This window comes from Sceloporus occidentalis, unplaced genomic scaffold (genome assembly GCF_023333645.1).
Source record: "Sceloporus occidentalis isolate IW3139 unplaced genomic scaffold, rSceOcc1.0.p SCAF_1, whole genome shotgun sequence".
Lineage (NCBI taxonomy): Eukaryota > Metazoa > Chordata > Lepidosauria > Squamata > Phrynosomatidae > Sceloporus > Sceloporus occidentalis.
This window is the reverse complement of record NW_028316981.1, coordinates 252,804,323-252,831,054: the sequence shown is the minus strand read 5'-3', so window position 1 is coordinate 252,831,054 and position 26,732 is coordinate 252,804,323.

Below are 26,732 nucleotides of genomic sequence, written 5' to 3'. Positions count from 1 at the left end.
TAAAGAATTCTTTTAAAATCAGCTGGAAATCATGGTCACAGTCACAAAGGTATAAACTAGTGTTACCCATTCATAACTGGTTCATATTCATAATTCTTACATATTCAGTAGTATAGGGCATATATATGGATCATAAAAGTCTTGATTTTCCAAGCAGCAGTTACTGCAAGTAACAACGGTCTGTCCTCCTGTAGATTGGGTCACAAAAGACTGAAGTTTCCAACACTCTCTCATGAGCAAGCTCTAGTGCAAGGAAAAATTATGAAAGGTATAAAAAGGTATCCTCTTTCTGACCATCACACTGGAGATTGCTCATGAGAGGGAAATGTCCATCAGCCACTGCCTGATCAACAAGGGAACAGAACTCTGTCACCTGCAGCTAAAGCCTAGCAAATCAAGATTAAGAGACACTATTTAGCTACCTAACTAAGGTAGTTATATAACTAAGTAGCTAATCTAGAATCATAGCTACCATCTGTACAATGTAAGTAAAGATGCATTCTTTCTAGGAAGCCTGTTGGTCCATGATATGCAAAAACAGTGGGCAACTATAACCACCTAATGTGTTCTGCAGTCCCACAAACCATCAAAATGAGCTCAGTCCCATGAGCTCTGTGTTGGCAAGAGCTCATGGGAGTTACCACTGGAGTTATATGTGACTATGGCCACTAACTTAGATTTCTTGTCTCACCTTAAAGACTAAAAACTTTATTCCCCATAAAGTTTTGTAAATCACAGGCTACATCTTTAGGTGTATCTCATGGAGTGGAGTGGGCTCCAGTCCATGAAAGTTTGTGCCAAACAAAACCTGTTGGTCATAATAAGATTATTTCTTGGTTTAGCTGCAAGAGATAAACTTTGGGCCCAAACAGACAGGCCAAAATAAAGCTGCTTCGGGTCACTCTGGAGGTATACTGTTTAAATGTTGTGTGTGTCCTAAGAATACAGAAGCTGTGCCAAAGCCATGCTCCAGTCCTAAGGAGTGGAACGTGGCTTTGGTGCAGCTTCCGGACTCTTATGACGCATGCATCATTTAAACAGTATACCTCCAAAGTGACCCGAAGCAGCTTTATTTTGGCCTGTCTGTATGGGGCCATAACTACTAATGTGATAATTACATCTTTAAAGTTGGTATGTCACTAAGTATCAGTTACTGGAACCCAGAGTATAAAAGTAATTGAATGTTTCTGTTTTCCTTGTAGACTTTGTAAATCCATCTGGTTTCCCACCATTTGCTAACTTCATATTGTTGTTGATTTCTCCTCCTTGAGACAGTAGAGAGGCTCATCAGTTGCTATCCAGCTTGGAGGGAAATGTAATTAGTTATCTGTAATAAGACCTTGTGTTGTATTAAATGTGGAAAGACAGCAAACAGATGCAGGCAAAAAAGCAGTTCTGCAATAAATATGTCTGAAAAGTGAAAGGTAAAGTGAACATTTTAGAACAAAGTCTCATATTATACTCTTGTTAAAATAAATATAGTATGGTCCACATTATAAAATATTAGACCCTGAAGAGTCATAGCCCTTTAGTTCAGTGTTAACAGATTGGCAAGATTTCTTTGACAGAGAACATTTGAATCCATTCAGGAAATACCCCCACTCTTCCAACCTACATACACCCCTCTTAAGCTGACTCAGACTACAGAATCATGGGAACCAAATTTTCATCCAAGTCTGGGAGTAAAATGATGGTGACTGATGGCAACATCTCTGCCTCTGTTGGCTCACAATCAAACGGGGCCTCTATAGAAAATGGACACCTTTAACTAACAATCATGGGTTTGTAACAAAAAGATGCATTCACATGAAGGCATCAATCTGCACTTTATGCCAAGACATCACAATGTCCTTCTTGAGAACTTCTTTAGCAGGACGGGAGAAAGCTTTGCTGCACAGAAAGATATTCTATATCACCCCCTCCTATTCCCTCAACCCAAGTTCACCAAAGAGGCTTAGGAACTTACACAAAGAATTAAGATAAAGCAAATGCCTAGCTAAATGTGAAAGCTGTCTGCCAAGATGCACAAAGCATACAGAGGATGCAACAAAATAAATAGAAACAGACTGAAAAAGCCATTGCAGAAGTATAAACAAACTGGTGCAGAAAGAAGGAAACAATTCCTTATGGATAACAATCAGTAGCCCTGTAAAGGACTTTCCACACTGTAAAAATGATCTCAGAAATATATATAGATATAAATACATGGATAGGAACGTTCTGCTTCTTTTAACACCCAGATTTTTCTTACATCTTACAGCCTTTCCACTTACTTAGGGGTATATTTAAGAAAACCACATGATTTAATCAGAACAAGTATTCAGAAATTACTCCTACCCCTGTAAATTATTACTGCTGTGCTTCATATAAGAGTTTTGAATTTATCTAAATTTTTAAAATGAAAATCAATATCATTTTGTTTCACTGCTATGATTCTTATCACGAGCAGCATTCCTGGCATCTATCCTAAATAAAATGAATGAATGTGTGTGTGTGTGTGTGTGTGTGTGTGTGTGTGTTTATCAAATTTGCAGATGAAACCAAATTAGAGGAATAGCTAATACCCCAGAAGAGAGGATTAAAATTCAGAATGACCTTAATAGATTAGAAAACAGTGCCAAGTTGAAGAAAATGAATTTCAGCACAGACAAATGTAAGTACTACATTTAGGGAGAAAAAAATGAAATGCACAGATATAGGATGGGGGAAATCTGGCTTCACAACAGTACATGTGAAAGGGACCTAAGAGTCCTAGTAGACCACAAATTGAACATGAGTCAACAGTATGATGCAGCACCTAAAAAAGCTAGTGTGATTCTAGGCTGCATCAATAGAAGTGTAGTATCTAGATCAAGGGATGTAATAGTGCCACTCTATTCCACTTTGGTCAGGCATCACCTGAAATACTGCATCCAGTTCTGAGCACCACAATTCAAAAAGGATGTTGACCAGCTGGAGTGTGTGCAGAGGACAGCAGCCAAAATGGTGAAGAGTCTGTATACTATGCTTTATGAGGAGAGACTTAGGCAGCTGGGTATGTTTAGCCTGGAGAAGAGGTTATATGATAGCCCTGTTTAAATATTTGAAGGAATGTCACATCAAGGATGGAGCAAGCTTGTTTTGTGCTGCCCCAGAGACTAGGACCCAGAATAATGGATGCAAACTACAGGAAAAGAGATTCCGCCTCAACATTAGGAGGACATTCCTGACAGTAAGAGCTGTTTGACATAGAACACACTCCCTCAGAGTGTGGTGGAGTCTTCTTCTGATGGCCATCTGTTGGGGGTTCTTTGGTTGTATATTCCTGCATGGCAGGGGGTTGGACTGGATGGCCCTTGAAGTCTATACCTGGAATATATTTCTATGGGGTGTGTGTGTGTGTGTGTGTGTGTGTGTGTGTGTGTGTGTGTGAGACGAAAGCTACTAATACTCAGCAATCTTTGCATAAAAATTGCAGGAGGGGGGCTAATATGTAGTGTGCCTTAAACTATGCTAGACAAGGGTTGTTCACTTGTTTCTTCCCCATGCCACCAAAGAACAGCTCTCTAACCAGCCTATATTGTTTTTGAGGCAATTACATTTCCAGGTGTGGCCATTTGGGGGCAAGTGGATGCCACCAGCCAATCCCTCCCACATACTCCCTGTGGGTTAATATTAATGACTTCAAAATATATTCTTTCCACTTAGTCACTTTCTCTCTCACTTTTTTCAGCAGTGGTTGCATGTGTCTTTTTAAAGGCTTCTTCACTTGCCTGAAAAGCTGAGCCACACATACTATATTGAGAAAATCAGGAATTAAGAAAGTCTGAGTAGCCAGCAGGGTAGTTAACTGTAATGCATATAGCAGTGTTTCTGTTCATCTAGGGATGTGTTCATTCTTCATCATAAACTGCTAAAGAAAAAGATAAAGACCTAGTCATTAAGATTATGAGTATAATTAGTGCTTTAAAGGGATGTAGGGTATATATTGTTTTCCTGGAGCCGTCGAGATATTTTGAGAGCCATTGCCAACAAATTTCAAGCCATAATACTGCCTCTTCATGGCCATGCAAGACATCACTTCTTTACCAAAGAACACTTGAGTACCAATGATAAAAAAACTGGTAATTCAAATGTTACAGCGCAGTTCCTGGCTCAAAACACTTATGGAAATGACTTTAAGGTATGTCTTTTGAGATAAGATTATGTTTAAAATGTGCATTTGATTTATTTAAAAAAGCTCAAATTATGTAATTAAAGATATCTTTAAATACACATTTTTGTGCATTTTTAAAAAAAAAAAACCCCTCAAGATTAATGCAAAATTGGGGTGAAACAGACTTAAGAATAAATGCATGTGAAAAGGTCATAAGCTGGAAATGTATGTCACAAGCTGGAAAAAGACTTATCCATCGTTGTTATAAATAAGACAAATCCATAGCTTGCAACATCTCACAGATAAAAACCAGGACACATGTTGCCAAGCAACATCAGAGTCTGAAGTAAGCTGGGGACAAAAAGAAAATGTGGAAGGAAAAAGAGAAATTGGGACTTTTTAAAGGCAGCTGTAAAGTGGGGTGGCAGATCGGGACTGTCCTTCCCAAATCGGGATAGTTGGAGGACATGCAAACATACTATACACTTGACCATAGGCAAAAGATGGAGAAGCAAATCTATTATGTGCAAACTACATACAACCCACAAGATCTCATCTTCTGCCTGCTTTTCTCTAGCAGAGGAAAGCTGCCTGGTGCTATTTCAAGACTATCTCACTGCTGGTGCCAACATTCTCAGGTCTATGTGGGTTGCCATAATTGTCCACTAGAATCATAGAATCATAGAGCTGGAAGAGACCGCACGGACCATCTAGTCCAACCCCCTGCCATGCAGAAAATCCAAATCAAAGCATCCCCAGCAGATGGCCATGTAGCCTCTGCTTAAAGACCTCCAAGGAAGGAGACTCCACTACCCTCCGAGGGAGTGTGTTCCACTGTCGAACAGCCCTTACTGTCAGGAAGTTCCTCCTAATGTTGAGGTGGAATCTCTTTTCCTGTAGCTTGCATCCATTGTTCCGGGTCCTGTTCTCTGGAGCAGCAGAAAAACAAGCTTGCTCCCTCCTCAATATGACATCCTTTCAAATATTTAAACAGGGCTATCATATCACCTCTTAACCGTCTCTTCTCCAGGCTAATCATCCCCAGCTCCCTGAGTCGTTCCTCATAGGGCAAGGTTTCCAGACCTTTCACCATTTTAGTTGCCCTCCTCTGGACACGCTCCAGTTTCTCAATGTCCTTTTTGAATTGTGGTGCCCAGAACTGGACACAATATTCCAGGTGGGGCCTGACCAGAACAGAATAAAGTGGCACTATTACTTCTCTTAATCTAGACACTATACTTTTATTGATGCAGCCTAAAATTGCATTGGCCTTTTTAGCTGCTGCATCACACTGTTGACATGTTCAACTTGTGGTCTACTTGGACTCCCAGATCCCTTTCACATGTCATTTCATTCAGCCAGGTGTCCCCCACTATTACCAGGGACAAAATGTAGGACAAATTTGAGACCAAACTGTAGGACAAATGCAGGACAAAACTCAGCTCAAAATGTAGGACATTTAAGGTCCTCGATTTTTCTTATATGTCCTACATTCTGGGCTGAGTTTTGTTCTGCAGTTGTCCTACAGTTTGGTCTAGAATTTGTCCCACATTTTGTCCCTGGTAAGGGTGGACAATTATGGCAACCCTACAAGATATAAAGCATGTAAGTTTGTTGATTCACCATCAAAATAATGAGACCAAACACAGACTCATTCCTGAATTATGGTGACCCTAAGATGAACCTACCATGAGATTTTTTTTAGTGACATTTGTTTAGAGCAAGTTTGCCTTTGCTTTTCTCTGAAGCTGAGAGAATGTGACTTGACCAGGACCATCCGGTGTGTTTCCATGACTGAGTGGGATATTAAAAGCTGTTGCCTTCTTACTCTGTATCCCTGCATTGTCTTCCCATCAATTTTTCCTGTTTGTAAGACACTGGAGATTATCGCACACAGGAATCCTGGTGGAAAAATACGCAGGATCTAAAAGACAAAAATGGATGTTATTGCATTTACTCATGTCCTGGCTGTAGGCAGCCCATATCCACTCAGGCAGCCTATCTGCAACCTGACTTCCCCCATGGTTTTTTCAAGAAAGGGAAAATCTCATTCTTGAAAAAGCTGTGGGAGAAGTCTAGGTTGCAGACAGGCTGCCTGAGTGGGCATGGACTGCCTACAGCCAGGACACGAGTAAATGCAATAACATCTGTTTTTGTTTTTTAGGTCCCACGTCTCCCCCACCAGGGTTCCTAGGTGCAATAATCACCATAGTGTTTTCTTCCCACCCTAAAATCTGTGCAAATTATAATGCAGTATAGTGCATTTTAATATAAATTGCACATTTATCTATACAAGGTGCCTAATTTAAACACGTTTTCCCTCATTGATTACAGAATGCTTCTGCATATATATTGTTTTTCAAATATGTACATTGTAGCCATTCACATTTTAAAATATGAATATTATTTTATGCTTCCTTTATTTCAGAAGAACACTTTGCAAATTCAAGGCAAGTCTAAAGAGGTGAAACAAGACTACTTTCATTGAGAGTGTCACGTCTAATGAAATTTCTTTTTATTTCCTTACTAAACATGTTAATTCTCATCTAGAAATCCACAACTATTACTATACCACTTAAGTAATTTAAATCAATGTAAATCTAAAGTTTATCACATGTACTACTAAGTCCAGAAGTATTAGAAAATAAGCTCATCACAAACACATTTAACATTCTTTAGTCTTGTAAATTGCATTTTTATACTTCATGTGAAAGAATAAAATATATTTGTAAATCCTAACTTCAATTAATAAAGACTGTAATTTATGGAAATGGTGGGAATTAAAAACATTTGTCTTCTGTGCTCTGGTACATTTATTAGTATGTTTTTATCCAAGAGAAAGAAACATATCACAAATTCTTTTAGCTCATCCTGTATTGTATGTAAAGCTTACGTACAGCAATGTAAATTTGTCTTGTAAACAGCATCTGAGAGGTAGGGGTAGATCTACATTGGCCACAGTACTCTGGGATGCTTCTGGAGTATTCTGGTTCCACAGCTGCTCCAAATTCCCTTCATTACCTCCATATTCTGGAGCAATGGCTATCTACACATGTGTCTCACATGCCACTCGCCATTGTCACCACTGGCACGAGTCACTCCCTCTGAGGTCAAAATTATCATTGTGATTTCAGAGAGAATGATCTGTGCCAGGGGTAGCAGTGCTGGGTGCCACAGCAGAATATTGTGTAAATGCTGTATCATTCTGGAGCGCACCAGCAAAAGATAAGTCTTTTTAATGTGGGTTAAGACAGGGATGGCCCATGTTCTGATGCAGAACTAGCCCCATGTCACAAAGACAGTCCACAGTAAAATCAGGATTTTGGCCCTGTGTTATGAAGGCAGGTTGTGGCAAGAGCAGGGGGCAACTGGTTCAAACATGCCCTTAGTCTCTGTTCTGACTTACTACAGTCATCCCTCCACATTTGTGGATTTGACTTTTGTAGATTTGATTACAGTGGATCCTTGTTATACGCTGGGGTTTGGTTCCAAGATCCCCCGTGTATAACAAAATCCGTGTATGCTCAAGTCCCATTAAGTATAATGACATAGCAAAATGGTGTCCCTAATAAAAAATGGAACATCAAGGTAAATTTATACTTTTTTGGAACATTTTCAAACCGTGTATGCTTAAATCCGTGTATAAAAAATCCGTGTATAAGATGGGCCGACTGTATTCACAGACTGTATTAGTATGTTCTCTCTCGCAATATCTAGGTCACACACACACACACACACAGTAGAGTCTCGATTATCCGACATAAATGGGCGGGCTGATAGTTGGATAGCCGAAAATGTTGGATAATCCTTCTACATCCTTCTTCTCTTCTCTTCTACTTCTTTTTCAACATCCCTTTCTCCCACCTTCTTACTTACTGCATAGCAAGTATGGAACTTTATGTAGTTCTTGCATATAAACTTCAGATTGTCTTGAGATAACTTTTTAAAAATTGCCTTCCAGAATGATGCTATTTGTCAACACAACTGCAAAATTTTGCCTCAGGACAACTGTAAAAAGATATTAGACTGTCTATTTGTGTTAATGTCTATTTGTGTTAATGTTTCTTTTATCATCTTAAAGACTAACAAGTTCTATTTGACATAATCTTTCATGGACTTCATCCCACTTGACAGATGCATGTGTGTTTAAGATGCCATGAGACTCAATTATTTTTGTTGTAACAGACTAACACAGCTACCCTCTGGAAAGACTAGTGTTGTACATTATTATTACACTTATTTATATTTGTTAGCTTTTCACATATTCAAGTGCCAGGACCCCTCATGAAGGAAATCTTCATGTGAAAAGTGTGTGGGGGGGGGGGGAGAGAAAACATAACTATAAAACAATGTTGTATGTGTTAGATTTCAAAAAGACTAATGGCTAAAAATGGGAAGTATGCCAACCAGCAAAAAATAAATGGTATCTCTTGACGTAAAAAGAGAGAAATGGAAATGAAGGAAACCCAGAGACAGATGAAGAGAAAAAAGTTAATGTTTATATAAATTTAATAGAAGAAACAAATGTCATGTGAGCTCTGTGCAGATTAACTATTGCGTACTGATAACACCCCGCCCCATGTCTCCAGATTATCTCACCCAGCGGCTTCATGTAAATGTTGAACAGCACTGGGAGCAGAATCGTGCCTTGAGGGATGCCCAACTTGAGCTCCCTGTTGGCTGAAGATCTGTCTCCAAGCATCACCATCTGGAATCTGCCCGAGGGTAGGACCGGAACTGCTGGAGTACAGTACCCCTGATTCCCAACTCTCTCAGGTGTTCCAGAAGGATACTGTGGTCAATGGTATCGAAGGCCGCTGAAAGGTCCAAGAGCACCAGCAGAATCACACTTCGCCTGTCGATGCCCAGGAGATCACTGACTAAGGCGACCATGGAGATCTCAACTCTGTATCCCATCCTAAATCTGGTTTGAAATGGATTTAGAAAATCAATTTCTTCCAAAACTGCTTGGAGTTGAAAGGCGACTGCCTTCTCGATTACCTTGCCTAAGAATGGTAAAAGCGAAACTGGCCTGTAATTGTTTCTGTCCAGGGGGTCAAGGGAAGGCTTTTTTAGCAGTGGTTTAACCACACAGCCTGTTTAAGGCAGGATGGAAGACAGCCTTCCCTAAAAGATGCATTGATTATGTTTTTAACAACATCTTGATGGTATCTCCCCCCTGGACGGCCAGCCAAGATGGGCAAGGGTTGAGTGAGCAGGTCATCCTTTTCATACTACCAACGAGTTTGTCCACATCCTCCGTACTAACCGGCTCAAATTGATCCAGAATAACAGTATAGGTGGAGGCGCTCGATGCCTCTACTATCACCTCTGTCATAATGCCGGCGTCCAAGTTGGCTCTTATCTGAGAGATTTTGTCTGTGAAGTGGTTATTGATAGCATCACAGCAGGCTTTTGTTGATTCTATAAGGAGTTCAGGATAGGGGGCATTTGAGTCAAGTCCCTCACCACCCTGAACAGTTCTGCTGGAGAAGATTTCACAGACGCAACAGATGCAGAATAGAAAGACTTCTTAGCTGCATCTTTTGCCACTCCATAGGATTTATATAACTAGAAACAAAAGATGGCGAAACTCCATACTGGTGGCCAAGACAAGACCAGGTGCCGATTGTGGTACAGATCATGAATTACTCATATCAAAAATAAGAGTAAAACTGAAGAAGAAAATAAAACCAATATCATTTCAAAATATGATCTAAACAATATCATCAGCAAATTAACCAACAATATAAGGAACAGATTTGCACTACTAAGCATAATTGACCAAAAGCTGGAAGAGCTTTGATCTGAAGCCAAGGACATAATAAAAGAAGAATGCAGACAGACACTTTCAAGGGGAAGAAGGAGAAGAAACCATGGATGACATATAAAATGTTACAAGCAATAAAAGAAAGAAAAGAAGCAAAACAAAAAGGAGATAGGAACAAGCTAAAAACCATGAATGCAACAGTACAACGGCTAGTGTGTAAAGATAAAGAAAACTACTGCAATGAGCAGTGAAGATAAATAGAAGACAGCAACAAAAAGGGGAGAATGAGAGACCTATTCCACAAGATCAGGGAAATCAAAGGAAAGTTCAAACCAAGGACTGGGACGCTCTGTGACAATAGAAATAACACAGTTCAAGACAGCTCCTGAACCCTACCTTCTTCCTCAAAACCTACATTTTCAGCAGCACAACCTCTCCTATCACCAACAGCCATTCCCTATCAAGGGACACACATCCAGCTCTCTTCTTGTAACTGAACACAGTCCCTTTAGCTGAATTTTTAAAAGCTGAACCTATGTAAACCATGCCACTTAAGCAAATTTGCTCCTCAGAATTTCTCTGTTAGCATGCTATATCTGGGTTTATATAATGGAAGTAACAAGAATCCATTACTAATCTTCAAGTCTACGCAGGGGCACCTTAGTAGATTTTGTAAGTATTTCTGCAATCATAAAAGCAGAATATTTTCTCTGAGTGGGTTTGTTATGAAATCTAAGAATCTCTTGATGTTAAATTTTGCAGTTTTGCTGTCGTTTCATGGAATCGGAAGACACACACATTGTCCCATAGTTTTCCCATCCATTAATAAATAAAAGCAGCTTACAAAACCTTAAAAATATCCAGTACAAAAACGGCAGAAACATAACAAGCAATTAAAAACAACTACCATAAAAATGGCAAAAGTGTGATGATCACAAAACCAGTCTGGAGATGTGAGTAACTAAATTGTAAAAATTGTAACAGCTCACCCTTAAAAGATAACAGGTTGCTAGTATAACATGCTGCACAATGTATAATTTAATAGGGTAGCAGACTGCACTCCTAACACAGTTCCTAGAGGGGCAGAAATCCAACTTCCTTTAGACTTACCTGTTCTTCTGAGTAGGCATTCCTAGATTTGAATGGCACACTGTCTCCTTCACATTAGAAGATGTAACAGAAGCAGAAAAGGTGATTTCTAGATATAGCAGGTTTAATATTTTGAAATTAAAATGTCACTTGTCCTCTAATGATTTCATTTCAACAGACAAAGGATTAGAATAAAATCTTCCTTAGTGGATCTGGGTAAATTTGCAAATAATCTGTTAGTGCTGCTTTCTTTTCCATCTCTGTTTCCATATCACTGATTCAGATATATCACATTTGAAAGAGTAACCACACATAGGCCGTGTTGACTCAGCTATGGCTGCATCTGCACTGCATAATTAATGCAATGTGACACCACTTTAACTGCCATGGCTAAATGCTATGGAATCCTGGAATTTGTAGTTTGTTGTGGCACTAGAGTGTGCTGACAGACAAGGCTAAATACCTCACAGAATTACACATCCCACAAACCCATAGCACTGAGCTTAGGCAGTTAAAAAAAATATCAAACGCATTATTTCCACAGTGCAGATTGAGTCTATGACCGAAGACAAACAATAACAAAGTGATTCTACATGCAGGCAGGTAGCTCTTCTAAGCCATAGAATTTTTCAATACATTCTAAACATCAAATATATGCTTTGTGCATACTTTGGAAAAGACAAAGTATAGTTGTAGAGTTGTTGCTTGCACTTTCTCTCCCCCAACCCCTTTTGAAATTTTCTCATTAGAAAAAATATTTATTGTCTGTCATTCTTCCATGCAGAGCCCCTGATACCTTTTCATGCTTGATCAGGTGTGAGATACATTTTTACTTTAGTTATTTGTTACAAAAATGACAACCCATCATTCAGATTAAGAAGGTTCTCAAAACAGATTACTAAAGAAAACAAAGGCATGTACACTATCTGTTGAGTATATACAGCAACAGCCCAGATAAAAATGTGTGTGGTTGAAGACTCCTGGAACTGTTTGCATTTCAATTTATTGTTATTGTATGTCTCCAAGTCATTTTTTACATAGGATGACCCTAAAGTGAACGTATCATGGGGTTTTCTTGGCAAGTTTCTTCAGAGGGGGTTTACCATTGCCATCCTTTGAGGCTGAGAGATTGTGACTTGCCCAAGGTCACCCAGTGGGTTTTTATGATCCAGCGGGGAATAGAACCCAAATCTCCAGAGTCTCAGTCCAATGCACAAACCACTTCCTTCCCAGGTGATTTTTAAACTGGAGGCATAATAAATACAGTGGGCCCTTGGTATCCCCTGGCATCCACCAAAGCTCTGGTGCACACCAAACTTCAATTCCCAGAATTCTATAGCATTGAGCCATGGGAGTTAAAGTGGTGTGAAAAGAGATTATGCCTTCAGCATGGATGCAGCCCAAATGGTGGATAGTTGAATCCATGGATGCAGAATCTGTGGATACAGTAGACTAACAGTATGCAGATTTGGCTTGGTGAAAGAGGTTGTGTGCTAATTTGGGCTCTAATTTACAATATTTAACAGTGGGTTTATAAAGCATACAATGCAAAGCAGAAATATCTATATATTGTAGAATGTGTGTATGTTAATAAGGCACTGTTTAATTCCAGGACCAGGAATGAAGCCAACTCAGCTATAAGCAATGGTAAGAAACTGCAACAGTGATTTGATTGATAATGAACCCAAGACAGTTGCTGTGTTAAAGAATACCAGCTGATGCACAGAAGAGACTCTCTCATGACCACAGGAGTTTACCATATACCACGCAGCTGTGGACAAGTTTATATAGGTACCACCCAACACAAATCAAGGAACAAGTGAGACACTTCCAACTGGGTCAGCCAGAAAAATCAGCAGTAGCAAAACATGTTATAAACCATCTTGGGCATTAAAAAACAGTGAAATTCTGGACCATGTCAACAATTATCAGGTCAGAATGAAAAGAGAAGCCATTGAAATCCACAGACACCTAAACAACTTCAACAGGAAAAAAGAAACCCTTAAAGTAAACAAGGTTTGGCTACCAGTCCTGAAAAACACCAAAATCAAGATCACCCAGGGTCAGAGGAGTTTCCGAGCATACAATAGATCACAAATTAAATGGACACCCTGCGGCCTTGCCATTCAACAACAGACCAACACACAGTTAACATGTAAATCACTTCCTTTCAGCCAAGGATCACACATTATATATACCCCACTCACTTCTATGCCAGCATTCTCTGAATATGCCAGCCACAGCTGCTGGCAAAATGGCAGGAATCAACTGTTCCAGAACATGGCCACACAGTCAAAAAACCTCACAAAAAAACTACTGGTGAAGGGACTTCTCTTGACCCCACAGGCAAGTTTGGTGGGAATGCTGGAGAGGGACTTCTCCCTAGTTGCTCCCAGACGTTGGAACTCCTTTCCTAGGTTAGATCTGTTTTTGCTCTCTTCTAATTCTAGCAAGCTTTCGGGGACTGATTCTTTTGCAAGAATGGCTTTTACTAAACTGTACTGCTTTTAGTCTAGTTTAAATTTTGTTGATACTTTAATACTATTTTAATTGCAACTTTTTGTATGTATTCAGCCTTATGAGCATTTGATCTGTAATTTTCTCTGTTTGGAACGCCACTTTGTGTCCTAATTTTTTTGTGGGTGGGGGACAGAAGAGGTAAAAATAAAATGATGGATAGAAGGGTGTTCAGGTGAGTTTCAGCATCTCAGGTTGTACACCCAGCTGTACAGCAGGATGAAGATAGCTGCTTCAAGTGACACAAAAACTAGCATCTGAATTGTACAAGATGTTTTAAAGTATTGGCCCTAGCGGAGGGGGTGCCATTTGTACTGTGCATTAAATAGTGAAATTTTTCTTGATGGCACTGACCTAGACATAAACAGAACTGCGTCCTGCTGGCAATGCACCCGAGTATGTCCAATTTGCAGCTTTTGTGACAGAGAGAGCCAGCCAAAGCTATTACCACTAACATATCACTAATGCCAACTTTACCTCCTTGTTTCTGATATGTATGGAAGCAACTCTGTATTTACAGCTCTGAAGTATTTCCAGCATGAAAACAAATTGCCAATAGTCTGCCCTTACCGCCATTATGGAGACGATTGTAATTCACCTTACAGAGGGCTGACCTTGAAAGGTGTTTCCAAAGTACTGCAAAATGTATCAGCCAGATTCTTGAATAATAATTAAAATGGGCTTTTTTATATTAAAAAAACTTAATAGATCATTTAATAAGAAAATTATTTCAGTTTCCATCCTCTTCAGAGATTTAAAATAAAAGTGAGCTTGTAGCCAAGAGGGCAATATAATGATGTATTATCTCCTATAGGTAGAATGCTGGGCTGAGAGAGTGTTTGCTGCCCTCCTTCCACCTGGGCTTCACCCATGCCTCAGATCCTGGACTTAAGGAGTAGTCTTGTCTCCCCCCATCCCCACCCTTTTTTTTTTCTTTCTCCGTATAGTTTATATTGTTTTTTAGGATTGGTAAAGTGGGTTGAGAATAGGGATTATTTTCTTTTTACTTGTTTTGCTCTATTAATTGTTATGTATTTTGCTTTGTTAACTTTATTGTTGCTATAATTGCTATGTATTTTTTGTTATTCACTGCTATTGTTAATCACTATTTTATTTTATTGTTATTGTTGAGTGCATTGCCATGTTACAGTTTTTTAATTCATGTATTGTTATTGCCTTGTATTATCCCCTCTGTTGTAAGTCACCCGGATTCCCAGTGATTGGGCAGCATATAAATAAATCCTATTATTATTATTATTATTATTATTATTATTATTATTATCAGAAACTGTGGGCCTTTTCACATTGCACAGTTATAGCACAATGTTCTATCAAGCGCCCTGGCAGCAGCCTGTGTAATCGTAGAATTTGTAGTTTCAGGTGGAGTATTAGAATTCTCAGTCAGACAGTGTGTGTGTGTGTATGTGTGTGCGAACGGAACAATAGTCTAGGCCAGATTCTTAGCCATATACTTTAGATTTCCAATCTTTTTATCAGCACAGTTCAAAGTACTGCTTTGGAACTATATTCCAAGCCCTAATTCAGCTCCACTCATACATATTTAACTAAAATCTGACATCTTCATCAGAGGCCCTGTTCTATGTTCCACCACCAAGAGAGGCTCAGTTGGTGGTGTAGGCATGCCAAAATATTAGGTTTAGCCTGGAGTCTTCAAGAGTCAACTTCAGTCTCCTGGAGTCATGTGAAGCCTATCCCAAGGATCTGAGAAGTCATGCTTTCTCAAATCTACAGGTTAAAGCAAGGCTCTAAAGGAATAGATGGAAATGTTTCTCTTTTGTTGTGTACTTTCAAGTCATTTCTGACTTATGACAACCCCAAGGTGAATCTAGCATGGGTTTTCTTGGCAAGATTTGTTCAGAGGAGGTTTGTCATTGCCTTTCCCTGAGGCTGGGAGCAGGTGGCATGCCCAAGGACACCCAGCGGGCTTCATGACAGAGTGGAGAATCAAATCCTGATCTCCAAGTCATAGTCTGACACTCAAATAACTACACCACACTGGCTGTCATGCCATCTTGCCATCAAGATGCTCATAAGTTACTTTGTCCAATTACCCGAGCCTTCAAAAAAAGGTCAGGGGGAATGCCAAAGTTAAAGACATCTATTGATTATTGATTTCCCAAGCTGTAGGCCTGAGCAGTTGAAAAGTAACCCACAGTAAAATGGTTACATAGGAGTCAAGAAATCTGAACAGGAATGTGAAAGAGATGCCATGAGACTTGCATCAATAAAGATAGGCGGGGAAACATAGAAATCAGTCTTGGACTTGGGTAAATGCAGCAAAATAGAGTTGAACCTCTGGAAGGAAGTACAAAGAAAATGAGATGGCCATTCAGTCAGTCTGCCTCAAATATGAAAGAAAGAAAAAAAGATTTGACATTTGACTGTAGAAACATTTGTTTTCCAGTTAGTTTTCTTCCTTGGCATGAAAGTAGAATCTCTAATGGTTTTGATTGTTGTTGTTTTTGTTTAGTTTCTAGAAACAAAATACAAAGATGGGCTTTGGCATATAGGAAGCTGGCTGTCACTGAATATTACAGTTTTGACCAACATTTTGAGGGCATACTCCTTGTGGGGGGAGGATGTGTGAAGATAGGGTAGACAGCTTTCAGGGATAAAGATAATGAATCTCTTCTTCTTAGCTATATTAAATTTCTACCGAACATGATGGTAATCTCTTAAAACACCATGAATAAACTGAATCTGGAAGAATAATAAAATCCCTCCATTCAAAAGTAAACAGAATAGAAGGTAAAATCTATGGAAGATAAACTAGTTCATTTTTGGGCCCTATCTCTCCAGACGTTCAGACTCAAAATTGCCATAAATTTCCTAAGCCAGAGGTAGCAGCTTTCATGTATACACAGGGTAAAAACTTTTCTTTGGCAACACATAAAGTTCAAAGTTTGTGAAATTACTTCCCAAGGCTGATCAAGTTTTAGACATGCAGCAAAAACTGCCTACTATGATTCCACTTTACCTACCATGGTTATATCCTGCAGAATCCAGGGATTTGTAATTTCATGAGGGTCCAAGCTCTTTGGTGGAGAAGTCCAACTACCTCTCCCTACACTGCAATAAAAACATAGTCCTACAACAGCGTTTGTGGGAAAGCCCCAGGACTGTTTTAAAATAATATTTTGTTCAGGGTTTTCTATCTTCATTAACCCATGGTTTTTCTTAAGACTTCATGTAATTCTATATTGCTTTGTTCCTGGTGGATAGTAATAAGACTAAGGACCTGTCTACATTATTATATACCCCGAATTCCCACCAGGCTGGCTGTGTGTTGTTTACACTATGTGGTGCCCAACCCCAAATCAAGTTTACACAACACCCAGACCCGATTCTGGGTTTCCATCCCTTGTTCTGCATTAAAAAGGCATGCCTTTTGCTCTGGGTTTTCTGGAAAACCCAAAGGAAAATGAGACAGCAATGCACGTATTCCCTGAGAGGGTCCCTACTGATTTGCTCTGTGGCTACATATTGTTTCGATGTCAGAAAGAGACTGACCATAAAAGTGGGTCACACCTGCAATGGCATCCACAGCCTGCTTGCAGGAACCATGTGGGAAGGCATTTTGCTGCACCAGGTAAGAGGGGGATTCAGATGGAATTCAGGGCCAGAATATTCTGGGGGCAGCCCAGAATATTCTGGCAAATCTAGATGAGCCCTAAATTGTTTTATTAAATGAAACAGTTGCAGTAAGAATGGAGAGCAACAAGGCAGCAAAGAGGAGAAGAGGCATCATGACTGAAAGTGGTACCTATTTATTTGGTTTAGGCATGCATAAAAAAAACTGTATGTGTATATGTTTTATCAAGTAGACTTCTGAGCCATATTTTTGGCACAGTTCCTAATCATGAGTTAAGAGACCATCCTCACAGAGTTTGTAAGTGTAGAAGGCAGCCAATGTCCAGGGATCAAAAGATTTTAATGATCATGGTGGTAATATTTATGCCTCTTTCCCAGTTTGGGATTCACAGCAGCTTAAAAAGGTTAAGACAAAGACAGATAAAAATTCACAACATACAAAAGTTAAAACAGTCAGATATGAAGACACACAGCAATAAAGTAAATTTGTGAGATATCTGATTTGTTTTATAATCAGCTTTCTACCTATTGGCCTTTTCTGCTCATTGGGTTAGAAAAAGATGTATATAAAATACATCTTATTATAACAAGAAGGGGGGAGGGGGGAGCATCTGCCATTTAGTTCAGTTTTCTGTTTGTTATCAAAAGTGATTTGAGTTGATCAGCTAGGGCCTGATCAGTTTTTGCTTCATAATATTAGCTGTGTGGGTTGTGGAGCCTCTAAGGAACAGCATCTAGTTTTCTTTACCTGAGTAATTCATTTATTAGTTTCACTTTACAGCTGTCAGCATAGATTTACAGCAAAGTAGGCAGACATTCTGTCAGCTTCAAGGGCCTGAAGTTAAAAACCTAAGAGAGTTAACTTTCTTCATTTCTTCCTAATTTCTGTCAGATCATAAGACAAATATGGAAGCCATCCTAGCTAACAGCAGCAAAATTATGGGGTTGTTATTTTAGTTTGGCTGTGTACCTGGGGTCTAAATTCTGGCAACATGGAGAGCACTGCTTTGTACCATATAAACAGGAATCCTTTGGCAAAATTTATTCCTAAAGGTGCTTCGTGACACAATTGTCTGTGATTTCATTGTACTTACCAATGTTTTTACCCTTCAGTTTGCTAAAACAGGTGCTTAAAACAATGTTTTCCATAAATTTAAAACAGCAGGAAAGTTCTGGATAACTAATTGTAAATATATGAGCAGGACCAGCAAAGAAATAAGAGTATGAAGTCAACATTAGTGTCATGAACTGACTCGCAAACCAGCCAATCAGAAACCAGAGACCCTAAGCCAATCAGGTGCTGGCTGAGGAGTTTGAAGATTCCGCTTGGCAGTTGGTTTTAGTCAGTTAGGGATTGGAATCTTGAGGGAGGAAGCTGGTGTTCAGTTGGGGGACAGTAGAGTCCAAGAGAGGACTGTGTTCCAGAAGTTCCTGAGGGAACAGCATTTTGTTAGAGTGGGGTGTTGATCCTAGACCAATAAAGGGTCTGATAGGTCCAGAGAGGGACAGTATTAGTTTGGGAGTCTAGAGAAGAGAGACTCAGTGTAGCCAGACTCTGAAAGAAGGGTCTCAGTTGTGTAATATCCTGTGGGATATTATAGCCTGTGTGGCTGAGTTATTAATTGGGATTTAAGAACACATCTGTATATATGTAACCAAGAAAGACACAGTAACAACTTCATGTCCAAGTTACCTTTTTCCATTCTGTTTTAAAATAACCTTTAAAGCCCTATATGGCTTGGGCCCAAGTTACTTAACGGAATGCCTCTCCCGACATAATCCACCCTGCACTCTCAGAACATCTGGGAAGAACCTACTTGAACACCCCAAGGTGAGATTAACATCTACTCACCAGAGAGCATTCTTGGCTAGGGCCCCAACAATTTGAAACAACCTTCCGGAAGAGTTTCAACTCATTCCCACCTTGGACGCCTTCAAAAAGGCGCTGAAAACATACCTCTTCCAGCAAGCATACCCTCCTGATCTTTTATAGATTCAACAAGTTCGCTACCTCCCGATCAGGAGTCTACCTCAGGCTGTGATAAATTTTTATATTGTACCAATTGTTTTTAGAGGAGATATGTTTATATTGTGATTTTAAATAACTGTTATTAGTATCATTGTGTTTATATAATTCTGTTGTAATCCCGCCTCGATCCATCGGGAGAGGCGGGATAATATAAATAAAACTTATTATTATTATTATTATTATTATTAAAATATACTTTTATTCTTGTTTGAATATCCAATTGGCCTGTGTTTTGAAATCAAACCACGCTATTGATCTTTAGAAACGCAGGGGTGTTGGGCCATCATAGGAGTATATTTTGGGGCCCTTCACATAAATTAGGTGGGATAACAAAAGTCCCAAGCGCCTGCCACAATAGAAAGGTTGTTTGTCACATAAATTGGTGGGCAGTGCCGGGATACGAAAAATCCAGTAGCCGGAGGTGTGCTGAAGTTAAGGGGTCTGAGTGGAAATACCATATACTCGATAGTAGGTTTAAATTGAAAGAAAGGAAAAGCTACAGTTTAAAATCTAGGCGTTAGATTCAGAGGAGTGATCTCTGAGGTAAAAACAAAAAGGGTAATTTGTAGGAGATCACTTGAAAACTGACAACCCTAGATAAGACTAGTATCTGAGGTAAATGTACTGGGTATTGGTAGGAGACTAATACAACAAGAAAAAGCACACTTTGTGATTCCTGAGGTAAACGTCAGTGGTAAATGTAAGGAATCACTAATCTGATTTGAGGGGCAAGTGGAGCCTCTATACATAGTTGAGACCCGGTTAAATAGACATGATTCCTGAGGTAAAAATTCGTGGTAACGCAGGGAATCATCAGTCTGACTTTAAATCCAAGTGGATTCTTTTTACTCAGTTTAGGCATAGTAAAATAAGAGTATTTCCTGAGATAAAAGTTTGAGGTAATTGTAAGGAAATACTATCAACAATGTCTCCTAAAAAAGTTAAACCTCCAGCAGGGCTAGAAATGGTGGAGGAGGAAGTCAGAGAAGAAATGGTGGTTAGTGTTGACACCATAATTTCTGAACCTCAGGACAGTGTAGAAATTTGGAAAATAAAAGAAAGAATGGAAATGGCCAGACTTGAAAAAGAAAAAGCCATTGAACTGGCCAGAATTGAAAAGGAAAAAACAGAGAGAAAGAAATGGATTATCAGCTTTGGATGAGGAGTTTAGAACAGGGAATTCCACAACCTCAGATGATGGCTGAGGTAAACAGAATACCTCAGATTGACATGAAACGGTTTCCACGATATTATAAAGGGGACAAGATTGAGTCCTTCTTTACTAACTTTGAGAGAACTTGTGAAGAATTAAACGTAAAAGAAGAAGAAAGGATGAGCTATGTGAGGTCACAAATTAGTGGTGGTTTGATAGAAATTTATGCAGAAATGAGGCCAGATGAGGCCCAAAATTACAGTCTGTTTAAGGACATAGTAAAACAGAGATTTGGACTAACTCCAGAGCATAACAGAAGAGAATTTTGTGTGATTAAAAGAAAGGGGGATGAAACGTATACCCAGATGGGGTGCAGATTGGATTATTTGTTTAAAAGTTGGATTGAGGGGTCTAAAATAAAAACAAAGGACGAGTTACAAAGTCTGATAGGCTTGGAACAGTTTTATAACGTCATTCCCCAGGAATATAGGTGGTTGGTTCAGGACCGACAACCTAAAACCGTAGCAGAAGGAGCCAAGATAATAGATACATTGGCCTTAATCAGAGGGGATGATAGGAAAATGGCAAGGACAGAGGGAAAATCTCCAAAAAATGAAAAAAGAAATCCCAAAATTTGGCATACCTCAAAAGAGAGGAATAACAATGGTAAAAATTTTCAACCTTGGCAGCAAAAGAAAACACCTGAAACTGAGAGAAAAAGTGTTGCAACGAGAGAATATGACCCTGGAGCGTATAAAAAAGACAGCTGGTCTAAAGAACAGTCAAAATTCAATGCAAAAAAATGTTATGAATGTGGAAAATTGGGTCACCTCAGATATAATTGTCCAACAATATTTAATGAAGACTCAAAATAAAAAATAATATTGGCCTATTGTGTAAAATCAGTTGGGCCAGACATACAAGAATGTTGCCACAGAGAACAGACTGAGGTGGCAGTTGCCGTAGAAACATCAGTTGGAACAGTAACTGACGGTAAAAGGATTCCTTCTCCGAAACCTTGCCTATTTGTAACAAATTTACCTCAAGAGTTAGGTACAGATGAACATAGAGAACTGATACAAATAAATAAAAACAGGGTGTGGGGGTTTTGTGACTCAGGGGCCGAGGTGTGTATAGTTAAATCACATTTAATACAACCTCAAGATTGGTGCCCAGAGGAGGAAATGATCTTAAAGGGTTTAGGGGGCCCTGCCTTTAAGGCACCGGTAGGCAAGGTAGACATTTCATTCAGAGGACATAACTTGCAGTGGAAATTCGCACTATGGGATGACATTCCATTTCCATGCCTAATTGGAAATGACCTAGATGGATATTTTAGGTTTGCGGGTGTAGTCACCAGACAACAAGAAAAAGAAAAATCTTCAGAACCGGTCAATCCAAAGTCTGAAGAAAACCAAGACAAAGCAGTGGACCAAGACAAAGCAGTGGTTATTCAAGATGAGGTTAAAGTGACAAATACCTCAATAAAGAAGGGATCTGAGCAGAGTCAAATCAAAGCCAACCCTGAATTTAGTCAAAAACAATGAAATGATGAAAGTTTAAAACCTTTGTTCATTTTTGGCAGAAGACAAAAGTGACATAGATTTGAGTGAGAAACACCTTCACAGATTTAGAGTCATCAAGGACAACTTATATAGGGAAGTCCTGAAGTGCAAATATAACACAGAGAGGGAAGTCCAAAAGCAGTTAGTGGTCCCTCAAAAGTATAGACACCAGATATTAAAAATGGCCCATTCTAGTTCATTTGGAGGTCATTTGGGAATAAAGAAGACTACCCAAAGAATATCCTTAAATTTCTACTGGCCAAGGATGGAACAAGATATCGACCAGTATTGTAAATCTTGTGATACTTGTCAAAGAATAGGCACGGCCAATGATAAGGACAAAGCAAAGCTTTGCCCATTACCAGTAATTTCACAACCTTTCCAAAGGATAGGCATAGACATTGTGGTCCATTACCACAGGCAACCCAGAGAGGAAATAGACATATTCTTACTCTGATAGCCTGTGCTACAAGAAATCCAGAAGCAGTGGTTTTGAGAAATATGGAGACAACAACTGTGGCCAATGCTCTAATAGGCATTTTTGTACTAGTCTCCTAGTGAGATTATCTCAGATTTGGGCAGTTCTTTTACTTCCAAGTTGATACAAAAACTATGGGAGGTCTGTGGAGTTAAACATTTGACCACATCTGCTTATCACCCACAGAGTAATGGACTGATAGAGAAATTTAATGGGACATTGGTCAACATGATTAAATCCTATACCGAAGAAAACCCATGGGACTGGGACCTCAAGTTGCAACATCTATTATTTGCCTGTCATGAAGTCCCACAAGAAAGCTTAGGATTCAGTCCATTCGAGCTAATGTTTGGACACAAAGTAAAAGGACCTTTAGATCTTACTCAACACAAGTGGGGAAACCCAGTCAAAAGGGAGCCGGAAGATGTGGTGTCATATGCCCAAAACCTGATGACATCCCTAAATCAAGTCTTACGAATCGCTGGGGAAAACTTAAAGACGGCTCAGTGTCAACAGAAGACTTGTTATGATGAAAAGGCCCGAGTTAGAGTGTTCCTGCTGGGAGATGAAGTTTTATTCCTGCGACCAATGAAAGGTTACAAACTTCAATATACCAGTTCAAGTGGAAAAAAAGATCAAGGATGTAAACTATACACACACACACACACACACACACACACACATACACACATATAGTGTGTGTGTAGCCTGAAGATAGTGGCTCCTCGCTCAATAATTGTCATCCTTCAGCCTGCGAGAGAGTGAATAGGCTGGCCCAGCTCCACCAGGGCTAGCCTGAAGAGGAAGAGCCCTCCCTCCAGTCCATCTGCCTTGGTCCAGGCATCAGAGGGAGAGAAGAACCACTGGACTTCATCCCCTTTCCCATTACAATTCCCTTCTCCTTTTGTGTCGTGTCTTTTAGATTGTAAGCCTGAGGGCAGGGCACCGTTTTATTAAAAATAATAACTGTAAGCCGCTCTGAGAGCCATTAGGGCTGAAGGGCAAGGTATAAATAACGTTAATAATAATAATAATAATAATAATAATAATAATAATAACAACAACAACAATATAGTGGACTTGGGGGGTGATATGGGGTGTAAGTTTGTACATGTAAATATGTTGAAGCCTTATCACAGGAGAGAAAATCTAGTGTTAAACGCTGTCAAAGAGGCGGGGAATGATGTGATTGCCATTCCCAGTTGGAGACAGAAAAATGGGGGGAAAGAAAAGATACAAGAGATTACTCTTGACTCTTCTCTCACTCCCCAGCAACGAGAGGAAGTAATGCAGGTGTTATCTGAGTTTAAAAGCATCTTCTCAGATCTACCAGGAAGAATAAATGGGATAGTTCATCATATCAATACGAGAGAAGCAACTCCTATTGCTACTTCTCCATACCGTGTTACTGGTCCATTGGCAGATAGCATAAGTGATGAAATTGATAGAATGCTAATGATGGGGATTATTGTGCCATCGCAGAGTCCTTGGGCATCTCCGGTAGTTTTGGTAGAGAAACCCAACCATACTATTAGGTTTTGTGTGGATTGTAGGCGGTTAAATAAAATCACCCAAACTGATACCTATCCTATGCCCAGATCCGAGGATCTAATTGAAAAGATGGGAAGGGCTCAGTATATATTCAAATCCACACTTGATTTAATTGAGGGATATTGGCAAGTGCCTATGTATCCTAAAGATCAGATAAAAACTGCCTTTGTTACACATAGGGGATTGTATGAATTTACAGTGTTGCCATTTGGTTTAAAGAATGCACCCTCCACCTTTCAAAGGTTGGTGGACAACATCTTAGCAGGGTCAAAGCATTGTGTGGTAGCCTACATTGATGACATCGGTATCTTCGGTAACTCCTGGGGGGAACATATCCGACATTTCACTAAAGTACTTGAGAGACTTAAAGAGAGTGGAATGACCATCAAAAGTTCGAAGTGTCACGTAGGAAAAAGAGAAAGCTGATATTTAGGCTATATTGTAGGTGGCAGGACCATCAAGGCAGAAATTTCTAAAGTGGAAGGCATAGTTAATTGGCCTGTCCCTACTTCAAAAAAAGGTGTGCAGTCATTCCTGGGATTAGCAGGATACTAGAGGAAATTTATTCCTAATTTCAACAGTATTGCCTGCCCATTATCCGATTTAACCAAAAAAGACAAACCTGCTAAAGTCCTCTGGTCAGAAAGATGTGATAGTACATTCACAGAATTAAAGCACTTGATGACCATGGCTCCAGTTCTGATGGCTCCGGATTACACCAAAACATTTATAGTTACTATGGATGCCTCTAATGTTGGACTGGGTCCAGTGTTAAGACAAGAAGGGAAAGAGGGTCAGATCCATCCGATCTTATATATAAGTAAAAAACTCCTTCCCGAAGAAAGACACTTAGCTACAATAGAAGAGGAATGCCTGGCTATAGTGTGGGCTGTAAACAAGCTTAAACTATACTTATGGGGAAGAAAGTTCGTGATTATAACAGATCACTCCCCCTTCTGTTGGTTAAATCAGACCAGGGGAAATAACAGCAAGTTATTGCAATGGAATCTAATTTTACAGGATTTTGAATACTCTATCCAGTATGTAAGGGGTAAGGAAAATATAGTGGCCGATAGTCTCTCTAGACAATTTGAAGAGGGATAAAAGGGGGGGAAAGAGAGAGAGAAACAAGGTCTTTGAACAGGTCAATGTAATGATATATATATATATATATATATATATATATATATATATATGTGTATATATGTATATAGTGATGGTGTTTACATGATGTTTGTATAATGTTATATATAATATTATATAATGTGTAAGTATAATTTATAACTGAGATTTCATTGGCCCATATAACTGTTTGGTTATATGTGTCAATGAACCTATTATAGGGGGGAGGTGTGTGATGAACTGACTCGCAAACCAGCCAATCAGAAGCCAGAGACCCTAAGCCAATCAGGTGCTGGCTGAGGAGTCTGAAGATTCCGCTTGGCAGTAGGGATGTAAAGAATATTCTCCAAAATTCGAAAATTAGGAGAAATATGCCTAACTCGACAATTTCTATAACATTTTAGAGAGAAAAATTCTGAGCAGTTCTCGATCAATGAGTAAGAATTTTGATTGCTAGTCATTTCAAAATGTAAGGGAGAGAAGAATCCTTCATCTGACTCTCGATGGCCACTATTTGCATATTTTGTGTAAGAAAAGCTACCATTCATCCTGGAGGCTATTTCTTTTGTTAGGGTGATTTGCTCCAACTTTGCTTAATCACAGCAGCTTTGCTTTGAAAAACAAAAGATAACAAAAGGTGAGGCTTCTGCCCTTTATGCCATGCTCTGACATTCAAATTCTCACAGAAGAGAAGAACTTGAAATCTCAAAACTTTGCAGGAAAGGTCTTGGCCACAGTTTTTTGGATTAAGACAGGTATTTTGATGATAAAAAAATGACTAATCACTTTGATGAAATACAGTTACATCACTATGATCTGGAGACTACCTTGCAGTGGAGACATTTGGGTTCTCCAAGGCCAAGAAATTCAAGTACATACACACACACACACACACACACACACAATGCAAAATAAATGTAGGTTTGCCTTAGCATCACCTTGAGAGAGGTGGAGAGAGAGGTTTGTCATGTCCTGCCTCTGAGGCTGAGAGAATGTGCCAATTATTATTATTATTATTGCATGACCTCTTAGCATCACCATGGGAGAGGTGCAGAGAGAGAGGGCAGGGAAATGTCTAACAATTTGTAAGCTGCTCTGATAGCACCACAGACTGCTGGGAACTGCAGTCTAATAAGGCTGCACACTGCAGAAATAATCCAGTTCGACAATACTTTAATGCTATGGAAACTCCTGGGATTTGTAGTATGTTGTGCCACCAGAGCTCTCTGACAAAGAAGGCTAAATGTCTCACAAAACTACAATACCCAGATGTTGTTGTTGTTGTTTTCTTATATCCCTGGCACAGACTCTCAGCCTCAAAGGGAGGCACTGCCCTCCCCCAACAAGCCTTGCATGCCAGGAGAGTCCTAAAAGTCACAACACACGACAACAGCCATGTTTCCAAGAGGTCATGGGGAAAGGGAGCTCAGGGCTTGGATGGCCATAGGAGCCCTCTGGGAGGCCTTGGGCAAGTCACACTCTCTGGATGTCAGAGGAAGACACTGGCAAGTCCTCATTGCAAGAGCCCTCTAAACACACACAAAACCCACAACCCCCCCTTCTTGCCCCGTTTTGCCAGGGTCCTCCCAAAGCACTGAGAGTGCCCACCAGAAGGCAACAAACATCAACAGCCAAGTGGGTCACACTGTCTCATCAGGATGACACTGGAAGATGGGACAAACCGAGGGTTTTATTGGCATAAAGAGGAGTT